The sequence below is a fragment of the Pteropus alecto genome, unplaced genomic scaffold, assembly GCF_000325575.1.
Source record: "Pteropus alecto unplaced genomic scaffold, ASM32557v1 scaffold8, whole genome shotgun sequence".
Classification (NCBI taxonomy): Eukaryota; Metazoa; Chordata; class Mammalia; order Chiroptera; family Pteropodidae; genus Pteropus; species Pteropus alecto.
In genome coordinates, this window is record NW_006494609.1 from 585,475 (window position 1) to 609,547 (window position 24,073).

Consider the following 24,073-nt stretch of genomic DNA (forward strand, 5'->3'; position numbering starts at 1 on the left):
AAATTCGTAATGAATCTAGTTATAAGGAAGTATCAGACAAACCCTAATTAAGGAACATCCTATAAAACTGGCGTGAAATCTTCAAAATGGTCAAAGTCATGAAAGTCAAAGAAAGTCTAAGGAATTTTAGATTGAAATAGACTGAGATAAGTGCAGTTCGAGATCATGTAGTGGATCTTTTTAGTAAAATGAACATTATTGGGATAATAGGAAAAGATCTGTGGATTAGATGATGGTGCTATCTCAGTGTTAATTTCTGGATCTGGATGGTCATAATTATTGTAGTTTTTTAAGACAGTGTATAGAAACTACTCACTAAACTCTGTAAGGGTGGTGGATGGTCCATGATGTTGGCTACTTTCTCTTCAAATGGTTCAGAGAAATAATGTTATTTGTGCTAGTTTGGCAACTTTTTTTATAAGTTGGTCTGAGATTATTAGGCAAAGCAAAACAACAACCTCCCTTCTGTTAGTTGATTTAGTAGCTCAGAGTCCTTTGCTTATCAAACAAATCATTTGTAAGATTTAAGGGGTGCTGTCTTGTCTTGGCACCTGCCTTATCAGTGTGACTTCCTGTTATATCTTGATTTGGCTTTTGGTCTGCTGGTTTTAAATATTTACCATCACCTCATTAATACATTCATTCCCTGTTCTGCCTTTGTGACAAACTGCTGCTTTTAATAAGAAAGTATAGTTTACAAAAATACGGCGCTTTACTGTGTTGCAATTCAGTGATAATATTGCATTTAATTTTAACTTACTTGTTATGCTGGTCTTTTCTCCTCAGTTCGCTCATGAGCTGTTAGGCTTTCTTGCCCTCATTTTTCACCATACTGCATCTACATCAGTACTGAGCAAGTTTCAGTAGAGTTTTAGTAAAAACTATTGGGCTCGTAGAATTTAGAGTTTGCAGAAAGTATAAGCAGGCTAAGGGGAATTTGTGATGTGATGCTATCCTAATCCATAATCTAGTCGAACCATGCCTGCTTTTGTGAATGATTAGCCCCTAAAGGTTTAGAATTAGCATATTGGAGCCAAGCTGGTCCTACTCTAAAAAATTTATGTGATTTAGGATAATGGGTAGGGTAGCTATGGGGAGAAGATTAAGTTGTCAGAGAAGCCTTCTCTCTCTGAGAACATTCCATGTAAGTTGCGCATTTGATAAAATCTGTCTTTTCCCCTCAGTATAGAAAATCATGGGTTAAAGGCCTTGAATTGCCCCTCACCCCGACCCCATACCTTTCCTCCTTTGGTGGAACTGAAGTCCATCATAGGGTTTGTTTTCCTTAGATGGGTTGAAGGACAAACTTCTCTTTAGCAGTTACACTAATTTTCATATTTATCAGAAGAATCAAGGGAAAAAAGCTTTTAAAAACCCAGAGTGGCAGTTACATTGCACTTATTTACACCCACACGTACAGGCTTCTCTTCAGCATTTTGTTATTTTTTTTTCTCGCTGCTTATACAGTGTAGGTGGCCTTCTCCGGATTGCTTTCGACAGGAAATTGAGCAACTTTTCTTTTTTGGAACAGAATATATTTTACTGCTGAGAGAGGAAAAATGAAGTGTTTATGTTTTGAAGTTTTATGGTGAGTTTTTATTTAAAGATCAATTTAAATCTAGAAAAATGGAGGTAGGGGTTGGATTTCATATTGTGCACTAATATTTCTGAAGTTTCTTAGTAATTTTTGGGCCTCTTTTTGTAGAAAGAAAGGAAGGCCTGAAGGCTCCACCATTACTTTGCTTCGTAAAGCAAAAATTACTTTGTTTTGTTCTCTTAGCCATTGATGGGTATTAAGAAGTCATTGATTATTTTTCCAGCTTTTGTCTGAGGCCGCCTTCATCAGTTGTCTTCTTTCTGTGGTGGAAGTGTGATGTGATCAAATAGGCATCTTGAATCTAGAGTGTACATTAGCCCTACTTTTGGAAAAGCATGTCATTCAGTAAAGCTTCCTAATGACGTGGCAAGTACAAAGGGCCTGGAGACTGGGTAGGGAGCTCCATATTGGAGCCCCGTCTCTGCCACATGTTCTTCCTGGACTGCCAGTCCCCTAGTGCTTTGGAATATGAGTACCAGTCTACTCACTGTCCACCACCTACCCAGGCGCTTGCCTCTTGGGGTGCTTGTGCTTAAGTTTGATTACTTGGGTACTTCCTTTATAGTGCAGAGGACTGAAAGGAAGAAATCAGTCTATAATTAGAATATAATCCCATATGCCATGTCATAGAAAAGTTGTCCAGTTTGAATGACGTGATTCCGATGAAATCTTTCTAAGCGTGTTCAGCAATGATATCTTTTTATTTGAGTTTAGAATTGGCTTGTCTGTTCGTGTACCTACATGGATTACTAGTGCAAATCAGCTCTCAGGTATGTCTAATATATGTAATTAGCTAGTTATAGCTCATTAATTATGATTAACAAAGCAAAGTATGTATTTTGAGTATTACAAGTTCCTTAACCCATTCCATGGGTGCAACCTGTAGGCTAATCATGTAAAATCCACAAGTTTTATTATCAGAAAATTCTTCATAGGTTTCTTTTCCCCAAAGTTTTCTTCTGACGTTTATCCCATTTGGTTATGGTAGAGAAGAAAAGACCTGTCGCAAGGTCTTCTCAAGCTCCGTTCCGCTGTGTTACGTAAGATCACCACGTGCCACGTAAGACCATAATGCGTTACGTAAGATCATAATGAGGGGACATAGTAGGCCTCTAAAATCTCACTTTGAATGCAGTTCAAGTAAGTTTTGAAGTACCTTTTTATTTGGCTGAATAAAAGATGGGAGTCCCAATCTCTAAGGCGACAGGCTGGGAAGAGGAACTTCCCCTCTTGTGCTCACAAGGAATTGGGAGTGTCCGTGAGACTGAAGTTCTGGTTCTTCTGGCTCGTCTTAGCTTTCGTGTCTTATATGTTTGGGAGTTAATGTAGTTTGAAATAGTGTTTCACCTCAGCAAAAATTAAAAAATCAGTTTCTTCGAAGCTCTTATGGACATGTATAGTCTGATTTAATATTTTTAGAATAGGTACATGTACTGTAAATTATTTTTTTCTGGCTTTATTGAAATATAATAGATAATTAGTTGCTTGTATTTACACTGTACAATTCAATGAGTATTTTTCAATTATAGTTGGCATACAATAATATATTAGTTTTAGTTGTACAACATAGTGATTAGAGATCTATATAACCCACAAAGTGATCACCCCACTAAATATAGTACCCCTCTTCCCCCTTACATATTTATTACATTATTAACTATTTTTCTTCTGCTACACTTTATATCTCCATGAATATTTTGTAACTATCCATTAGTACTTCTTAATCACTTTGCCCTTTTTCATAGTCTCCCCAATTCCCCTCCCATCTAGTAGCCCTCAAAATATTCTCTGTATCTATGAGTTTATTTCTGTTTTTGTTGTTCTTTTGTTGTTTATTTTGTTCTTTAAATTCCACATGTACTTGAAATCATGCGATATTTGTCTTTTATATGACTTATTTCATTCAGCGTAATACCCTCTAGGTCCATCAAGGCAATACCTTCTTCCATCCCCTTCCTTTTAGTCTGTGTGTGTCTTTTAATCCAAAGTGAGTCTCTTGTAGGCAGTATATGTAGGGGTCTTGTTTTCTTATCCATTCAGCCACTCTATCTTTTAATTGGAGCACTTAATTCTTTTCCATTTGAGGTACTTGTTGATAGGAATGTAGTTATTACCATTCTATATTCCTGTTTTTGAAACATGTTTTTTCCTCTTAAAGAAGTCCCTTCAACATTTCCTGTAATACTGGCTTGGTGTTGATAAATTCCTTTAGCTTATTTTTGTCTAGAAGCTCTTTATCTGTCCTTCAACTCTAAATGATAGCTTTGCTGAATCAAGCATTCTTAGTTGTAGATCCTGGGTTTTCATCATGTTGAATAGTTTGTGCCAAGCCTTTCTGTCGTGCATAGTTTCTTTTGAGAAATCAGTTGCCAGTCTAGTGGGTGCTCCCTTTTAGGTAACTAACTGTTTTTCTCTTGTTGCTTTTAAGATTCTCTCTTTGTGTTTAACATTTAACATTTTAATTATGATGTGTCTTGACGTGGGCTTCTTTGAGTTCATCTTTTTTTGGGACTTTCTGAGCTTCCTTGCATTGTATGTCTATTTCCTTCACCAGGTTAGGGAAGTTTTCCATCATTATTTCTTCAAATAGTTCTTCAGTTTCTTGTTTTCCTTCAGGTACCCCTAAGACATAGATATTTTTACATTTAATTGTGTCCCATTGGCTCCTTAAATTATTATTATAGTCTTGGCTTCTTTTTTCTTGCTGTTCTGATTGAATGTCCTTGGCTTCTCCATCCTTTATATTGGTGGTTTGATCCTTTTCTTTATCCACTCTATTTATTCCCTCTAATATACTCTTCATCTCAGATAATGTGTTCTTCCTTTCTGACTGGTTGATAATTTCATTTTATAAGTTTATAATTTCCACTTCCATTTTCACGTTTTTTATCTCTTTGTTAAAGTTCTCACTGAATTCATTCACACTTCCCATAAGTTCATTGAGCATCTTTATAACCAGTGTTTTGAACTCTGCATATGTTAGATTGCTTGACTCCATTATTCCTGGATCTCTGTTCTGTTTCTCTCATAGGGTTTCTGATTCTTTGTCTTCCCATTTTGGCTGCCTTTCTGTGTCTGTTTCTATGTACTAAGTAAAGCTACTAATTTGCCTAGTCTTGTTAGTGTGGCTTTGTGTAGTAGGTGTCCAGTGGCACAGTCCTGAGAGGGGTTCAGCTTCAGGCCAAGTTTAGCTCCAGCCTGCGCCCCTCCAGGGCCACCTGTTAAGATTCAGTAAGCAATGCACAGGTGCTGTGCTCATAGTTGTCTCAAGAGGCGACGCCAGAAACCGTGGCCAGCTGCCACTAGTCTGAGTCTTGGCGCTGCTCAGCAAGGAGCACAGGACTCACCAGGGACACACCTGGATGTGGCTTGGGTAGGGCTGTGAGTTGGGGGAGGAGGAGTTTCAGGGAACCCGCTGGGCGGAGCAACCTCTTACCCAGTTTGATGACATCTCAGCTCTGGTGACACTGCGCCTGCACACTGGGAGGGGGAGGGCTCAACAAAAGAACAATGGGTACCACTGGCACTTCTGCTCAGGAGAGAGCCTCGCTTCCGGTCCTCACTCTCACAACTCAGTGTCCCCCCAATAAGTTGCCTCGTGCCTCTTGCGCAGCCCACTGGGTTCTGGTGCTCGGAGTGAGCAGGTCTCTCACTACAAAAGTCTGCTCGCAGACACGGCGCCTCCTACCTTCTACCATTGCAGATTGATTAATTATTTCTCTTTCTAGTTGTAGTGCTTCTGTTCATCTAGATTCCAGGTGACTTTGCTTGCTCTTTGTTCCGTGTTTCTGTCACAACTTTGATTTGGTTGCAAGAGGGATGAACAAAGCCTCTACCATGTACACCATTTCCACCCCCTACATGTCCTGTAAATTATCAATATTGGGCATGTCGGTGCATTCTTTTAACTAATAATAAGCTTAGCAGTCACAGGAAATGTGTATAATTGTAGTGGGAATTTACAGCCTATCTGAAGTGACCAGTATGAGAACTGTAGAATTTCTAAATCATCAGCATGGTTGGTTGCTTTCGAACAGGATTTCTCAACCTTACCACTCTGACATTTTGAGCCAGATAATTCTTTGTAGTTGGGGGCTGTGCTGATCATTGTACAATGGCTAGCAGCATTTCTGGCTTCTGCCCATTAAATGCATACCTTTTTCCCAACTGACAATCAAAAATATCTCCAGACATTGAAAGATATCCCCTGAGGTATACTGGTTTGGAACAGTGGTTCCCATAGGCAGGTGATGGGCCGACTACATTAAAATCACCTTGTTGGGGGGTGGGGTGGGCTTTAGCCAGAATCCTGGGTTTCTTCCCAGACTTCTTGATTAGATTATATGGGGGTGAGGACCTGGATCAGCTTTCTGTCTAGAGACTGAATAGTCAGGTTTAAGAATTTGTTGTTTTAAGTGGTAGTGGCTATTAGTCGGCTTAAATGCATGTTGAAATGCACACAGATTATAAATTAAAGAGGGTTTTAGAGGTAAAATATATCACAATTGTGACTTGATTTGTAACAGTGATTTTTCCCCCTTATTACTGTGAGATACAGTTGTATGTTTTTAAAAATTTGAAGATAACCTTATTATATTAAAGTTCATACTTCTTTTAATCTAGGCTTTGAGAGAATACCTCAAGTTGGACTCAAGGAAGATTTACTAACTGAAGTGGCAAAAGGTGAGTTGCTGGATTAGTCACAAAGTTGTGTTGGGGGAAGAGAATGTCACTCAAGTGTTCATTCTTAGAAGATGTGCTACTTATAGCAATATTTTGATTTAGCAAACGTAGACTCTGTAGTTTTCCCCATTGGTTCTTCCTCATTTGTTGTTTTACTGCTGAGAGGCATAAGTGGAAACGGAGAAGCGGGGAACTCCCGTGTGGTTTTTAGTAGTCATCTTTATAGATAAAATAGTTCAGGTATTTTTCTGGCTACTTAATAATATGAAGGTTTTTGTTACATACTTATGTTTCTGTTCCATATTAAATAACGTTTCAAAAAAACTTACATGTGTTTCTTAAAATTTGATGGGAGTTTATACCTCAACTCATGTTCTAAATAAGAATCTTGTTAACCCTGATGCATTAGTGTATAACTTGGAATGCCATGTTTATCCTGCAAAATAGAGGTGGTTGGATGATCTACTGTTTGACTGCCATTTACCACTGATCTTGGAGTGATTGCCCTCGGTTACTGCTGGGGAGACACCCACCCAGTCTCACTCTAGGCCTATCCTGATGTTTTAGTGGACATGTCTCAGACATTTTAATCAGTTGTCAAAAGATATTCTTATTGAGAAAAATAGCTGTTTCTTGGAAGTGGAGACTTTCCTATAGACTGAAAATGCTGTAATATGCTAAACTCTTAAATTCGGATAAAACAAGTGGTTTGGGGTTGTGTAGGTTTCATTTCATTTGTTACTTTGTATTTAACTTTCATATCAGCCAGATGCTGAAACAAAGACCTTGGGATTTTTCTTATCTGCTGCTTTATCAGAAGCAGAAGCCAGTTGCCTAAAGAGTCAGCTCTTCTGGAGTAGCTGCATCCTATCAAGGACACTCAAGGTTATCTGAGCATCTCACCCCTGCAAACTTTTGTGTAGAGTTTAAGGCTTCTTTCTGAAGCCCACTGGGTAATTGGAGCAGGGCTTTCAAAGCCTCGCTATTTCTGATCTTCCTTGAATTTCAGTAAGAGAATTAGAGAATGATTATCTCTGAAAATGTTTTTAAAGTACATTAGGACACTTCACTGGTAGCATTCATTTGAGCATATCCAGCATCATTCTTCTTTTAATAGAGGTGGAATCTAAGAAAGAATTTTGGATCTCTATAATTTTTAGCTACTTGAAAAGCCCACATTTTTTATTAGCAACACAGCTGAAAAACTGTATTTGAGAGTGTAATATCTTTGGAACCATCAGGAATTCCTTAGTGGTGAGCAAGCAGCCTGCAGGCATGCTCCATGAAGGTGGCCATAGCTCAGGTAGTTCAGGAAAGAAAAAAATCAGTGCATGCTGTTGAGCACCCTCTGGTTTTCACCTCAAACTTCCAAGTTATTTTCAGGATTGACTTTTTTTTTTCCTCCTGAGAACCTGTATACTATAGAAATGGGCGCCTTCAGTACAGTTTCTGTGTATCTTATAGTATTTTAGACGCTTAAATATTAGCTCCTGGTTGATATACTTCAATGTGACAGTTTTTAGCAGAGGCCTCTCACGTTTTAGGATTATTACAAGGCCATGCTTGTTTAGCTTTTATGTTGTAGCGGCATTACCTTGTCTTTTGAGTTGCTTAGTTTAATAACCTGAACCCCTGGGCACTTAAATCACTTCTTTTAAATGGTGGTAATATCTGGTGATGCTAGTACTGTAGATCTGTTAGATCGGGTGGGAGATTCTTTTAGGCATTCCTACTTGCCCAGCCCTATCAGGCAACAGACAAGCGGGCCACGATTGAACAGTTTTCCAGACCTGCTGGTGGCATGACTCTTCCCTTGGCATTCTAAATACGTACTTCTTTCCTAAGTGCTCTTTCTCTTCTTAGAAGATACCCAGAACAATTCTCTCCCTCCAAAAGAAAGCAAAAAGACAAAAAAAAAAAAAAAAAAAGCACAAAACCTTATACTTTCTATGTAGTTCTATATGTATCTTATTAAATCACACTTAACACCTTTTTATTTTTTTATTTTTTGAGTAACATTGTTCTAGAATATAAAATTGAATTAAGGAAAGCACACTTTTTACTCCTTTCAAAAAATTTTTAAATTGCTTTATTCTTTGTAAACATCTAGCAAGAAACATAGAGTGATGTTAATGGATAATGATCTCTGACTAACTTATGTGCTTTATTCATTAAAAAATGAGAATGATTTTCTCAAGAATTTTTGCTTTGGATTTTCTCTTTTTTATATAGACAATTATGTACTCATAGGTAGATGAGATATTTTTAAAATTTTCTCTTATTTCAGTTTGGTTATTGCATCCCAGGCTGCTTATTTTAATGGGAGAGTCATTGAGGAAATTTTAAGAATTTTTTTCTTAAAAAAATTTATTCTTTTCTTGAAAATAAAAAGAATAACACGAGTCACATTTACTTAGACTAATGGTTTGCTGATATAATAAACAAAAGTAAATATATACTTTTTGGTGTTTTCTGGGAAGTTTGAACCATTCAGTAAGTGAAAAAAGAAAAGAAGAAAATGCATGTTCGTATATCTCCTAGATTTGTGTTATATGTAGTGTTAGCAAGAATCCTAATAATCATAATGCCTTCCGGTGGCCTGGACATAGAATGACTGTGGCAGATTCAGAGGTCAGTTAAAAAACAGAAGCCTGGAAAGCTTTTCCTCCCTGGCCATCCAGCCTGTGGAACTGTGATCTGACCCTCATGTCCACTGATGGGACACACTCTCTTTTTTCCTCATTATTCTGACAAATTATTTCTTCCTTAAATTAAAACAGAACAGCTGTTCACATCTAATACAGTTTTCTCTTTAAACGTAGTCTAGTGACGAATACAGTAGATTAACTAATAATAGGATTTTGAATATATTAACTCTAAAAAGAAAATAACTCAAATGTTCACCTTGAGTAGACTTTATTAGATTCTTTGGGACAACCTAAGTTGAAGTTTCATGGTGGCACCGAGGGTACAAAATAGAGACAACTTTTTAAGATAAATGCCAGATGAAATTTTATGAACTGCATGTTAACTATAATATGAATGTATTAAAAATTTGCAGCAAAAGGGATGACTGCAGAGTTTTCCTTTTATCTTTGTCCATGACCAATTGGAATTGAGTTTGGCATGCCTCGAGGTCACCTCAGAATTATTTCGTTACGCTTATTTATTATTCAAAGCCTTTTTTGTTCTTAAAAAAGAAAATTATATGCAATCCTTCGGCCTAGCAAACATTTTTACCAGCCTGTAGCACTGTGTTATCACCCCTTCATATTTACTAATGCTGTCATACCCTTTTTCTCTTCAATGAGAACAACTTATTCTCACCGACTTCTTGCCTTTATGTTCTTCAGAACAGAAGAGTACAGATGTCCACTTTAAACAGAGTTGCCTCATTTAAACTCAGTCTGGTGCTGAACAGAATGCATGGTAATAGAAATTGAATTAAGTTCTTAGAGGAGTACCTTATTTCTTAGTACATATCTGGTCATTTTTGGGGCCCAGGATGTGTACAGATGATTCTTTGTAATGATACCATGTGACCCAATTTCTTGACTGTCTAATTAAAATTTGCAAATAGGAGTGATTTGAACAAAAGCCTAAAATAAGGAATCAGAAAATAGAGAAGCAAGAACGTGAACTGTGTGTGCAAATGTGGGTGAAGGTCACGGTGAGAATTGTGCAGAGCTCTGCCTCATCCCCTCCTGCTCCTACCTGCCTTGATAAGTTGGGTGTGTGATATTTTTGAGGACCTGGATTTTGGGAGCAGATCACAGGGGGCGACTAGAGATGAAACTTGGGTGTAGCCTGCATCTGCCAGTTCATGATACACTAACATTTCTCAAAGGGCTTGGGGAACATCGTGGTGGGGGTTTTATTTTAAAACCTGGACTTTATTTTAATGTTTGTCAATACCAAAACATATTTTACATGTAAAAGGAAGTTATACATATCTTCACTGGTATTTGAGTGGCTTTCATCAAAATCACGCATGCAAAATTAAGGCCATATTGTAGGTGAAGTCTCATGTGTAGGCAAGTCCAATATGCCATGTTTTGGAGGTCTTGGTGCCCCAGGGAGGAGATTTCATTGTGTTTTTTTGGAAATGAATTTTAAGCAAGAGAATGTAGAGAGGAATAGGTTTGAAGAAAGCTACTGCCCACATCTGCACAAAATGTGCCAAGGTCTCCACTGAGTCGATGATAAGGAAAACACGAGAGATGTGGGCCTGCAGCCCTTCCACGTGGCATCAGCCTCTTCGGAGCAGGGGCTATTTCCCGAACCATTGTTTGTCTCAGAACATGGGTAGCTCTGTGTTTGCCCTATAATGGTTTTCTTGATAAAAATGGACTGATGGGTACTCTGGATGAGTCTTCAGTAGGCTAAATAATGAATGGTCGCTGAAGATCTAATGGACTTTGATTTTCTTTTCAGGGAGTCTTTTTTTTTTTTTTTTAAGTCTATAACTTAATTCAGTAAATGACCCTTTTCTGCTACTGACTGATGTGTTTTTTTTCCCCAGTCAATTGGAAAATAAATGGTTTGAGAAATCGACTAGGTAGCATTCGATGGGTATTGGTCTTTGTACAGGGGCCTCTGGAAATGTTCTAGCCTTAAAGCTTTTATAGTTACAAGAAGTAAGATATTCTACTTCTGTTGCCACTTATTTCCTCCCTGGATTTATTAGTGGAAAAGTTAATTCAATTAAGTAAATAACTATTTGACACCTATTATACAGAGAGAGCTTTTTTGCTTAGTATTGACTAGGATAGAAATACAAAAAAGAAATGCCCCTTGTAATCGAGCTGTTTTTCTAGAACAGGAGATAAGACATCATTAAAAATTATAATAAATGACCCAATATAATAAGGCCTTTAGTGGAAATAAAATGCATTGAGGCATCTATAAAGGGAGAATTAAATCCATGGAGGTGGCATCGTTGGAAATGGGCATTGAAAGATCAATCAATACGTTACTAAAAGAGGAACATGGTTTCTCTAAGTAACCATAATAATTTGCATTTGTTGTATAAAATCTTGATATGTCTAAAAGGCACAAGGTCAATGTAAAAAAATCACCCAGCTTCCACCAGATGACTCAGTCTCCTCCACCTAGAGGTAACCGTCCCTGCTAGCATTTTTACTTTTTTATTTATGAGATTTTTCAAATGTACACAGAAGTATAGAGAATACATCACCTAGCTTCAGCAATTATAGACATTTTGTCATTTTTGTTCCGTCTATCGTCTTCCTGATGTCTATCTTAAGTTTTAAAGCACAGCCCAGAGGTATCATACCATTATACCATTTAACCTGTAAATACTTAAGCATTTTGAACAAATAATGATCTGAAAAATTTGTCACAATATTATTAATCTTAATTTAAGTTGATGATTATTTTAAAGTATTATTTACTAATTAGTCATTTGGTCCATGTTTAGTTTCCTTCATTATCTCTAAATTGTTCTTTCACAGTTAGTTTGTTGGAATCAGGAACCAAGTGTTAACACACAGCATTCATCTCTTTTAAATCTTTCTTAATCTGTATCATTTTCCCTTCCCTCTTCTTTTTTATATAATTTATTTTAGAAGAAACTGGGTCATATATTCTTTAGGACTGCTAACATTTTAATAGTTTTCTTTCATTTTTGTTGTTCTGTGTAACCATGTATATATTTTAAAAGCAAAACTGGGATCATACTGTATTTGCTGTTTATAAGTTACTTTTTATGCTTAATGATACAATGAGGACATTTATTCTTCTACAGTTAGTTTTATTTCCTGTTAAATCTTCTGGCATTAACTAAAAAGGAGAAAGATGCATTTGATTGTATCTGAAGCAAACCTTACATTGATGATATCTATTACAACAACAAATTTCCTTTTCTCCTCCCTCCCTCATCTCCCTCCTTTCCTCTCTTTCTTTCTCTTTCTCTCCTTCCCTCCACCCTTTCCTCCCTCCATCCCTTTCTCCTTCTTTCACTTCCTCCCTCCTTTTTCACACCAGCATCTGTTATGGATGGGTAGAATGTTGAGGATGCAGTTCCCTGAATTGAAAGTTCATTTTTTTTCCTGAGGAATGTAGATAGATGGTTATGTAAAAGACAGCTTGGCTGATGTTTCCTTGACAGGGTTGGAAATAGAGGGGGTAAATGGTTCCCAACCAGGCCCTGATTTTTCTGGAGTGTCCACTATATGAATGGGACCCTTATTATCATTACCATAAGCTGACCTTTATTAAAAAGTTATGTTCGTGGTGGTGGCTCCATAGTGTAGTGGTTAGCACGTCTGCTTTACACGCAGAAAGTCCTGGGTTTGTGCCCCAGGTGGAACCATGGACCATACCCCAGGTACGCTGGGCCCCCCGGGTGCGCCAGGCCCCCTGGGTGTGCTGCGGCTGCCAGGCCCCAGGTGCACGCTGCGAGCATGTGGGTGTGGGAGGAGACGCCCGCCTTCAGAGATCCAGTTCTTAAGGGGAAATGACAACATCCATAGGTCAGGAGTGGGAGTAGTGGTGGTGGTGGGGGAATTAAGGAGGGAGAAGAAGAGTTATGCTTGCATTCTCACATAAACGTAGGCTACTATTGGGGAAGGATTCTTAAGGATTAAAAGGGACCGTGACTATGTTAACATAATTTTAACATTTCTGTATTAGGTCCTCATTCAGTTACTGTAGAGTTTCTAGCCTGGGAAAAAGAATATGTGTGTGCAGGCTCACACCAATAATAATTAATTATACCAGCTGAAGCTTCATGTGGCCATTTAAGTTGAAAGTCTTCTGTTCTTCATTAAGTAAAACCCCAGCTTCATTTGTGATGTTATGGTTACTTCTTATAATTTGTCTTCTTGCATTTAATTAGATTTTAATTTAGCAGTTGCAGAGGTATTATCTTTATATCACATTATTCTTTAATTCTAAGTCACTTAATAACCCTGTAAAATCCTTGCGAGATATTTTAAAAAATTTTTTAATAGAAGTAATAAATGAGTCTATAAGGTTTACTCCCCACCTCCCTCTTCCTGGTTCACCTGCAAGCTCTCCAGAGGCAAACACTTTGTTGATTTGCTATTTATGACATAAAAATATTGTATTTTTGTCTTTTAAAACTTAACCTAGTTGGTTCATATTGAATATCAGTAACTCTTTTTTTTCATTCAGTTACATGCGTTGGAGATTTGTCTGTCTAGTTCCTCCTTTTTAACTGCTGCTTAGTGTTATGTAGACTAGTCATGGGAATATACTATAGTTTTCCCACCATTTTCCTATTGCTGAACTCCTGGGTTTCTGATAGGTCCAGATTACAAATAAAGTTGCAAAGAATAGCCTTGGCCTTGACTCTGTGCACGTGGTCATACGTTTCTCTAGGCAGTTGTCAGGTCATGGGATATTGTAATAGATACTCCCAAATTGTTTTACCAGGACCCCATCAGCAGAGGATGGGTTCCTTTTTTTAAAGAAGTTTATTTATTTAAATTAGTTTCAAGTATACTGTACATTGGTTAGTTCATAAAACGATCCCCTCAATTGCTTCCTCCCTCCCCTGGCCCTCCACCTAGCCATCATATTAATGCTAACTATATTCCATATGCCCTACTCCCCATCCCCATGACCAACTACCAACTACTAATTTGTATTTCTTTAACCCTTCACCCCATTCTCCCAGCCCCTCAAACCCCCTCCCCGCTGTCCGTCACCAAATTGTCCACTATATTTGTGAGTCTGTTTTTGATTAGTTTGAGAGGATGGGTTCTTTTAATTCCACATGTTTGTCTAAAGAAATAAGATGGAGCAGGAGCTAAATCTGAAGAACTCATTTGTTTATAAATAAGTAGACCTCATTAATGTTTAGTTTTGAAGTTTTTTTGAAGACTGGTTTTATTTTTTGGATTATCTTTTGCTACCGGATGTGAATTTATTCATAAGAGAATTCTGCAATTAAATAGTTACAAGTAAATTATGATAATGGCCACTGAGCTTTTGTATAAAAATAATACCTCATTTGAGAATTTGTGCATTGGAGATTAAACTGGGTGTGAGGGTTGTCTTAAGTGCTTCTGAGGTTTGGAAAGCCTCTTCAGTTAACTGCTAATCTCTGTTCTAATGGCTAAGGAATGTGTTGTGTATTCAGCATAACACCCACCTCATGAACACCACAGGCAGAGGGAATACAGAATTAAATGAGAGTCACTATTGGGGCAGGAGTAGGCACAGGCCTCCTTGTGTTCCCCTTAAAGGACATTCTTCAAAGTAAAGATGGTATCTACCCTTTTCCTTTCTTTTGAATGGTTGTTTGGCATGATGAGGAAGACTGATACAGCTCCATAGTCTTTTGCGCTCTTAAGGGGAGAATGTAAAAATTGTTTTTGATTGATTATACTCAGGAGCTCTGATTTTCGAAGCTGTCAGTCTTCATATGCTACTTCTTTCTCTACAATAGTTATCATGCATATTCCTTTTAATTTCTAAAACTCTAACTGGAGGACTCCGAGCCTTGCTCTTTTCATCTGTCTAATGGGGCGAATAAGCCACATGCCTTGCAGGGTCGCCAAAGCGTTAGGTGCCAGTGCGGTGCCTGGTAGGAAGCAAGCAAGCTCTTAGCTGCACTGGACCAGAGAAGTCATCGAGTCCAACCTTTTGTAACAGATGAGAAAACTGTGGTTAGGAGTGTGAAGTAACATATAGTTAATCCTCCTTCAGTTTGTCCTAACGACTAAAATAATCTTTGCCGCACATCAGATCACTTCGTGACTCTACTTCTTGAGAAACCACAGAGGCAGATTTACGCATAGCTTTTTCCTTGCCTGGAATTTCCCTTTTTTTCTCACCACCTGTCAGTTACCTTATCCTCCTTTGAAACACGTTCATTTCCTCAGGAAGGCCTTTCTGGCTAATCCTACAGGTGGATATTATTTCATATCCTCATCTACTCAAGTATTTCTTTCACTGTGGAAATGTGAACTTTTTTATATGTATCTTGGAGAACTCTTTTCTTTCCCCTTTGGTATTTATAAGGGACTCATACCATAAAATACTGGTTATTTAGGGGAAAAGAACTTCTTTAGAAGAAAACCATGTTTGTTAGTAGTGTAATGTCATTTCTGTGTTTCGAAAGACAACTTCAACTGACAGATAATTAAACTCTCAATATATACTGTAGCATGGTTTTAGCATATTCCCTCTTACAGGCCTTTGTTCTTTTTTTTTTTTTTTGTTTTTACATAATCACCTTTCAAGCCAGTAGGTCAGAGCTAAGGATTATGTTAAATAAATTAGAACAACTACCCACTGATAGTTTCTGTATCTTTGCATTGCACATGGATGAGCATTGCCTGTAACTTTCCCCTAGTGATCACATCTTTTTTTCCATGCTATGAAAAATGGTAAACAAACTAAAAATACCAAGTAGCAGCATACACTCTTGCAGATAACTTACAGAAGTTATTTGTGAACTAACTAGTCCATAAAAGATCATTTAAAAACTAAGTTAGAAGCTTTATAATTCTAAATATGAATGAATGCACAACTGAATGAATGTTTCACTGTACAACATACACATTTTTAATGTAATTTCAACAGATTTGAATAGAAAACTGTTTACATATGGCATCTGTTTATAATCAGATATTATTTTGTTTTTTGTGTTAGGCCACTCTGGGACTAGGGAGGAAGTACTACAGGTAGCTCCTTTCCCAGTACACACAGACAAAAGCATGCATTGATGCGTTTGTATGAAATAACTTCAAGGTCTTAGTTTGTATTTGGGGTGTGACCTGGAAGGGGCCTTAGCTGTCATCTGTTCATTTTATAGATGAAAAACAGATATTCACAGAGATCAAAAGATTTGCCCAAGATTATATTACTTGATGGTGTTGACGCTAAAGAACAGAGCTCTGGGTTTGTGGAGGGGGCACAGAACTATTGGTACTTTTTGGAGTACTCATTCAGGGACCTCAGAGTATTTCCTAAGTTATTTATCTTTTTTATTTTGAATATTTAGAAAATTAGGTATTGATGGGGTTTGAGGCTAGAATTTTTTTCTTGGGACATTCTTTAGTACGCTGCCACAGTTTTTTTTCCTGAGAAGACATCGTAGACAACCAAAACTTTGTCTAAATTGGAGTTTTATCACTTTTTTTATATTGCCAAATAAGTAATTTTTCTTTGAAAAGCATGTTAATAGCCTTTGTGAAAATATTTTGAAAATTTTAGGCAGTTTCACATTTTCACCTTTTCAAGTATTGACTTTAAGTTAATTTTGCCTAACTTCTGCTGTAAGGACTGGATTTTATTTATCTTTATATTCCCTGCAGCTCTTAGCACAGAGCAAAATGTTTAGAAAGTTCAGTTGGAGGGTAGTTTATTTAAAATGCTTCTCTCTATTTTCCCAAATCCTCAGTGAGCATGACTTCACCCTTCTTGGCCTCTTGCTTTTTTCTTACATGTCATTGTGAGCTAAGGATTGGGGAAACTCGAGAAGAATTGTTTAGATATTTGCAATACAAAATTTCTTCCTAATCAAAAATCTGATCACTGGCCAGAATATGATTTCAGTTCTCATTTGTTAAAAAGTCTTACCATGTGGACAGTGATCTCCAGATCCTTTGAGTACAGAAATGAGTTGACATGGCCCCTACTCTTAAGGACCTAAAATCTAGTAGTTGAGGCAGATGTGTATTTAGGTACAATAATGGAAGTGTTAGAAGTGTTGAAGCAATACACGTACTCTTGATGATTCTCATTAGCAATATATAGAGGAATATAGATACCATAGAATGGTGTAAGTTCAATCGCAAAGTAATTAGTTTTTTTTTTTTAATTAAATTTTGTGTTTTAAATAGCTAATACATGCTCCTAGAGTAAAATCCAAAACGTTATATAGTGAAACTAAATTGCATAGATTTTATTCATATTTCATTAGGCTTTCTGCTATTGTTCTTTACTTTTCCAGGATCCAGTCCAGAAATGTCAAATTGCATTATGTATGTATGCTTTTTAAATTTATTTTTGTACAAATGGTAGCAGACGGTGCTATGCTTTCATTGTGTTTTATTCTAGCTTTTGGTTGTACTTTATCATGCAGTTTCTTGATGATGGACTTTAAGTTGTTTTGGATCTTTTGATATTATTAACAGCCACTGGGGCTGTCCTTGAACTTGCAGCCATGAAGGTTTACATAGAGGAATTTCTGGGTTAAAGAATATGCTTCTTTATATGTTTGATTAAGTATTACTAAACTGCCCTCCATAGACATCGTACACATTACACTCCCATCGGCAGTGTATGCCTTTCTCCTCCCTCTTCCGGTAGTGTGTGATTAACCTTTTGATCCTTGCCATTTTCATAGCCAAAAAAGGGAATATCATTGCTGTTTTCCTGTGCATTTCTCTGGTCATGAATGAGGTTGAACATACCGTTGTGTGTTTAAAAAGTTTTTCTTTCTGTGAATTGATTCTTGTGATCCTTTGCCCATTTATCTATTGAGGTAAGCTCTTTAAATAAAAAAGGAAGTTAGCACTTTGTGATAGGAGTTGCTTATTTTTCCATTGGGTTTATATTTTGTCATTGATGGTAATTTTTGCCATTTATAAATTTATTATTTTTGTCTAATCAAATTTATTAGTCTTTTGCTTTATGGGTTTTGGATTTTATATTTTACTTGGAATGGTCTTATGCTCTCCAAGTGTATAAAAAAATGTCTCTTGCTTTCTTTTAATACTTTTGAGGTTTCTTATTTTTAATGTTTAAATTTTTAAATTGTTATTATTTATTTTTTTGGTGTGAGTTGGTGTTCTATTCTTTTTTTCCGTGTGGCTACATAGTTTTGCCTATACCATTTATCCAGTAATTTATCTTTTCTGCACTGATCTTAAATAGCACAATTTATCTTTCATCTCTATGACTCCGAAGTATTTTTAGAATTTTTATTTTTTTCTTTGATTTGACGGTCTATTCATGAACCAATTTCTAATCATAAACTAACTTTTAAATTATTGTGTAACATTTTACTATCCGGTAAGTATTAAGGCTACTCTCCTTTATTACTATTTTTTTCCCATGATTACTGTAATTATTCTTGCTCGTTTATTTTTCCTTATGAACTTTAGACTTAGATTCTGAATTTCCAAAATAATATCCTGTTAATCTTAATGAGATTGTGATAAATTTACATATTAATTTAGATTTTTTGAAAGCATTGATATTCCAGGAATCTGTTTTGTATAGTTCAGATATTTCTTTTGCTTTTAAAAAATTATTTAAAAAATTATACTGATAATATAAAGGGCAGTTACGCATAATCTTACTTCTCACAATAAACTTTACTGTTTTATATCTCCTTCCATTTTCCTTACACTTTTGGCGATGCTGAGTCATGCTTTAGGATCTTTATTTTATGACTTTATATTCTGTAATTGTCACAGTGCCATGCATACAGCAGGTAAAGGTTTAAAGAACTCATCCAAACTGCTGTGAGACCCTCACTGTGAAGTGATTTAGGAATACCTATTAAAATTTAACACATATGCATGCGTACGCCATAACCCTACAGTTGCGTTACTTCAGCATCTACCCTAAGGAAAACGTGCATCTTACCAATGAGCTCTGTGGGCAATGGCAAGTCATAGCCCAGTTCTATAATGCTGAGCACTTTTAATTCGATTCCCACCTTATCTTTTAGTTAAAAAACAACAACAACAAAAACTTCAACATTGTAACCCTTTAGATAAACATGTTAGAATCAGCTAAGTATTTTTTTCCCTTTCAAACTTCTTAAGTCATCACCCACATCTTCCCCCAATTCCAATCATTCTCCCTTTCCCTGCTGAAAATCCCTTTCATGAGCCACTGTGCCTGATTGCAGTGTCCTTGAGTGTGTTGGGGACGGAAATACTCTGGGTCTCCTGTGGTCCTCCCCCTCCTGTTCTCACTCGTGCTCTGTCAGCATAATGAATCCTGTTCTTCACAAAGATAGATCAACTCCACCCACTGCAGCACCCTTTCATCTGCTCCTCATTCCTTTGGGGAGTACAGGCTCTTCATCTCTATCCTGGATCTCAAATCTACTCCCATATCTTTGAAATCTTTATTTCTATCCAGGCGGTTCCTTCATTTGGCCAATATTTTTGTGCACTGTGGTGGTGGTGGTGGTGGTGGGGTGGAGGGGACGTGATTGCTTTCATACCACAAAGACTTGAATTCAGATTGCATCAGAAAACAGAAAATTGTTTTATGCAGAGGCCTAGAAACAAGTATCCTTCATTGTCTCAGCATTAGCTTGGAGTGAGGAAGAGAGAACAATCTGGTAACCTGGGAATTAGGGGAAGCAGGGAGGTAGAATTGGAATGTTTAAACCACTAAGCAGCTATTGGATTGGTGCCTGAGTTTGGGTCATGTTCTCATGTGCTTCTCTGCAGTATGTGTGCCTCCCTTTTGGACCAGTTGGGAATCCGTGGGCTGGTTACTATGGGGATTGATGGGTGCTGCTGGCAGTGGGAGAAGGGAAGTTCTTGGGACTGAGCCAGAAACTCTGGGAGAGCAAGGTTTTTCACCCCTCTGGCTCCTGCTGACTGTTCTTGGACTTGATTAGCTGACTCGATTTTAGTTTGGCGAGAGCATTTCCAGCAGCTCATCTCTGGTGTCCCCGGGAGGAGTGCAGTGGCCCTCTCTCAGGCCGACTTCAGAGAAGAGGGTGACACAGAGGATCATTAGCTTGCCTGGTGAATTTCTGTTTTAGCTGTTGATTCTTCAGGCTTTGGGGAACTCAGAATTAAATTCAAGCTTCTGGTTCTTTTCACACTGTCAAGGAATGTGCTACAGACAAGGAGAGGGAAAAGTCAACATTTAATTCCAGAATCGCAACCTTTCCCTCTTCTTCACTGCCACTGCCCCTCTCATGGGGTGGGGGTGGGGGGGGAGCAGCATTCAGTTTTTGTTATAGGTTTGCTGATTCTGAAATGTTGGAGATAGAAAACAGATGTTTTAATGAAGTGATATCCATTGGAAAATAGCAAGTTCAAATATATATTTTATAAGTCAACTTTCATTAATATGATTAATCAATAACTCAAAAAGCTCTGCCATAGTATATGCTAGTTTATTTTTATAACTACTCATGAATATGGAATGCAAAGCATTGATTTATTTTTCTAAGAAAAGTATTTGGCTTGAGGAGAGAATATTAAAGCATCGTGGACATCATAAATTTTGACAAGACAGAAAGTATTTCCCCTGATATTTTTGGTTTTAGTTCACTGTTTTCTGTTGTTTGATTCTTTTACCACTAATGAAAACCTTATTCAGGGCGGCAAACTTTTCCTTTTGATTTTGAGAAATTCTGTTGAGTTCCTTCCTTAGATGTAAGACAGCTGTCTAGATCTATTCAAACCTTGACTTTGGGGTCTTAGAGGTGATCAGTCACTTGGTAGAGCAACCATGCGATGTTGAATTACCTCGTGATTTGGACAGTTTCTTTCTAGAAGCTTTAACATTCCCTTTTAATTAGTTTAATTCCTGTTCTGTGTTGGGAGGAGGGACTGGAAGGAAAGGCCATTACACATAGTCTTTGACCTCCTCGAGCTTCTGATCAGGGAGGAAAGATGATAACAACAAAGTACAGAGAAGGGTGTGGTAGATGTATCAGAGATGAATTGCTGAAGTGTGGTGGTAGCTCCACATTTAAGTGATCTTCCTTGGGGCAACTACAGAAGCCGTCTTAGAGGAGATAGCATTTGAGTGCCTAGAACTATCTCTGTAACACTTCAAACCTGAGAATACTTTTTTTCTAGTTTATTTATTCATCTGAGGGCCTACAGACTGCCAAGGGAGGGAGTCTAGGCTGGGGCTATAAACGTTCCATCAGAGGGGGAGCGTCCGATGGAGGAGACAGGTCATACCTTGACAGAGGGGAGCATAGAGCGTAGAGTGGTGGGAGCTCCAAGACAGGAAAGGCTGCTAATTCTGAGGATGGGATATGGGGGCGTAGGGGCCAAGGCATGGGAGTCAGAGTTTTGCATTGATCGGTTACATTTGTTATTCTACTGTGAAATAGATGCAGCTCGTCCCTGTTGACCAATGAGAAAGCTGAGAGGCTCATGGTGTTTCAGTGCCTTCTCCAAGGTCAGTCCAAGGTCAGACTGTCTACAGTTGTTAGCACTGAGATTTGAACCCATGATGGCAAATGTTGCTCAGAACTCCGTAAACCTTGCAGGGTAGTTATTTTGGCCCCTAGTTCCAATTGAGGTTAGTAAGGCAGGTACCTTGTTCAAGGCCTAACTGGTATGTGGCAGAGTCGAGACTTGAATGATGTTTGTTTCTAAAGTGCACACTCTTAAAAAAAAAGACATTCAGCAGGGGGCACTAACAAAAACTCAAAGAAGCAGCCCTTAAATTAGGTGTAGTAGGGTGGATGTAATTTAGAATTATAGAGAGGTATCAGTAGGCACTTAATGCAGGCGGAATATATGACAAAAGGAATAGAAAAAAGTAAAGTGAAGAATATGTTTATGTAAGAGAATAGTTCGGTTTGCCTGGAGTGATGGCTTCTGTGAAGGGGTGTAGAGGGAAACAAATTGAAGAATTGGACCCTTTTTACTAGGTAGTATTGAGAAGCCTTTGATGCTTTTGGGCAGGTAAAGATGGCTCATATGATTTCTTTTTCGTACTGAATTTGAATTTTATCTACCTTTATCTCTGAAATTGGAATTGTTCCTAAATTCTTTAAAAGGTAGGGCTAAGGAAAGTTAAGATTCAGTAGGAAAAAAATGTAAGGTTTACTATCTAGGAAAGATCGTGAAACCTAGTTGTTATATAGATTATAATTCTGATTATATAAATTTTCAGATTTTTGTCAGCTTGAAGAAAGTGACCATGAGAGGACTGGAAACATGGTATTCTCATAAATCTGTTTGAATAGTGGTATTTCTGTGACTTATTTTACATACATAGCCACTAAATCTGCCACAGATGGAGGTTATTTATGGGCTTGCTTCAATCCAAAGTCTTGCATAGGAATTCTTTCCCATGGGGCATAAGGCCGGCCAAAGCATGTAGATGGGACCTCTGTATGGCCTTCTCTGGGCTGGCTTCCCTAGTCCCAGACCTCATGGGGCTGCTGTCTTTGTATTATCATCTCGAAGTTCCCAAAGGGTCTGGTTGAATCTTTAGACATCTAGATTATTTATAAAAATAATAGCCATCATACTGCTCTTCAGAGAGGATTATATTTTTATACTTAATAAAAATTTTCTCATCAATATCAATGTAAAAAGAAAATTTATTCAAAACTAGTTAGGACTGATTGTGAAGCAGTCATGGTTTTTCATTGAACCTGGAAGCGGTGGCACAGAAGGATATAGTCTGTAGAGTATAGTCCTGGATAAATTGCTTGTTGAATGAATTTTGGATGAATCTTGGGTGATTGTTCCTATGGAGAAGCTATTGCACTTGATGGAAAAACTGGTTTTTACTTAAGACTCTTTTCTCCTGGTTCTATAGGTTTTGTTTCGTGATAAAGATTTTTACATGCTTTTTTTGATATGTTGCTTCAAAATGCTAATAACGCTTTAAAATTCTTTTTAAATAAAATAACCAAATAGAATAGAAGTAACTAAAAATATGAAATCTTGTAGGCTAAGTAAAAAAATATAGAACATGTAGTATCGGCACTTTCTTCCATTCTCTTTAGAAAGAATCACTACCCTACATTAAGATATCTCCTTTCTGGCTAAGATTTCACTTACTTGACTCAAAGCCCAGAGTATAGATGGAAGTGTGAGATGGTTTGACAAGCGTGGAACAATAATGAGATTTATTTTGCATCTAGGAACATAGAATTTATTTTTATAATTCTCCTAATTAATTTTGAAAAAATGTTATTTTGTTAACATTTAATAAAGAAAAATTTTAAAAAGTTAAATGCATATTAATATTAAATGTGATTTGTTTTTCTGATAGAGTGATAGTAAAATATGAGGCAAAGGTGATTATTTGAAGATTTGATTTTTTTCTAATAGAGCCTTCCGTTCTCTTCAATATAATGTAGCATCGTAATGTGGCATGTTGCACACTGAGGTGATTATTGGACTATCCTTAGGAAGCTTCTGGATACCGTTAATGTGGGAGCCCGTTTACTGTAGTAGGTGGGGTGGTAAATTTTGTGCTTATAGCTCTTGAGTTCAAAAATTCCTAAAAATTTATTTTTATACTATTAAGAAATTTCAGTCTCATTCTGTCTCTGAAAATATTTAGCCTTTTATAATTCCATTCTATAATTTTGCAGCCCAGTATCTAGTGTGAAGGAAAGTAATTGAAGCATTATACTTAAGACCTTAGTGGTGTTCTGGATACTGTCTGTTGTTTTTAGTATTTTTCATAAGGTAATAATCTTTTAGGCCAATCAATATATCAGTTTTGAAAACTGGTCAGATTTAATCATTGATAAAAAATGTCACTTGTCAGATTGCAGCAGAAGATATTGCTGACGTTTAACATATTCACCATGATTTATGCAGAGAGCCCTTGGACAACCAACAAATGTGCTTGCCAGAGCCTTTTCTTGACACTGTTACGATCAAACTATTTCTCTTGATGGTTATAATCTTGTTATGTTAAGCAGGTTAGCCAAAATAATTTATGTAGAATTTACACTTTTAAGATCAAATCGAACTCAAAAATTAAATGTTATATACATATATATCTGTAGCCGTAGTTACAACACCCCTTCTCTTAGAGACAAAGGAAGTCAGCAGGGACAACTTCTGTACAGTGGTGTCATATTCTCCCGGTGGAGAACCGCTC

At 37.2% G+C, this 24,073-nt stretch overlaps 1 protein-coding gene across 1 annotated transcript in view; it reads left to right on the forward strand.

Moving 5' to 3' along the window:
• SIPA1L1 (signal induced proliferation associated 1 like 1) overlaps nt 1-24,073 on the forward strand; it is a 321,807-nt gene that overhangs the window by 65,831 nt on the left and 231,903 nt on the right. Inside the window, exon 3 of the mRNA XM_025042110.1 lies at nt 6,221-6,280. The gene's annotated coding sequence lies outside the window, so the exon portion shown is untranslated. The remainder of the gene's footprint in view (nt 1-6,220; nt 6,281-24,073) is intronic.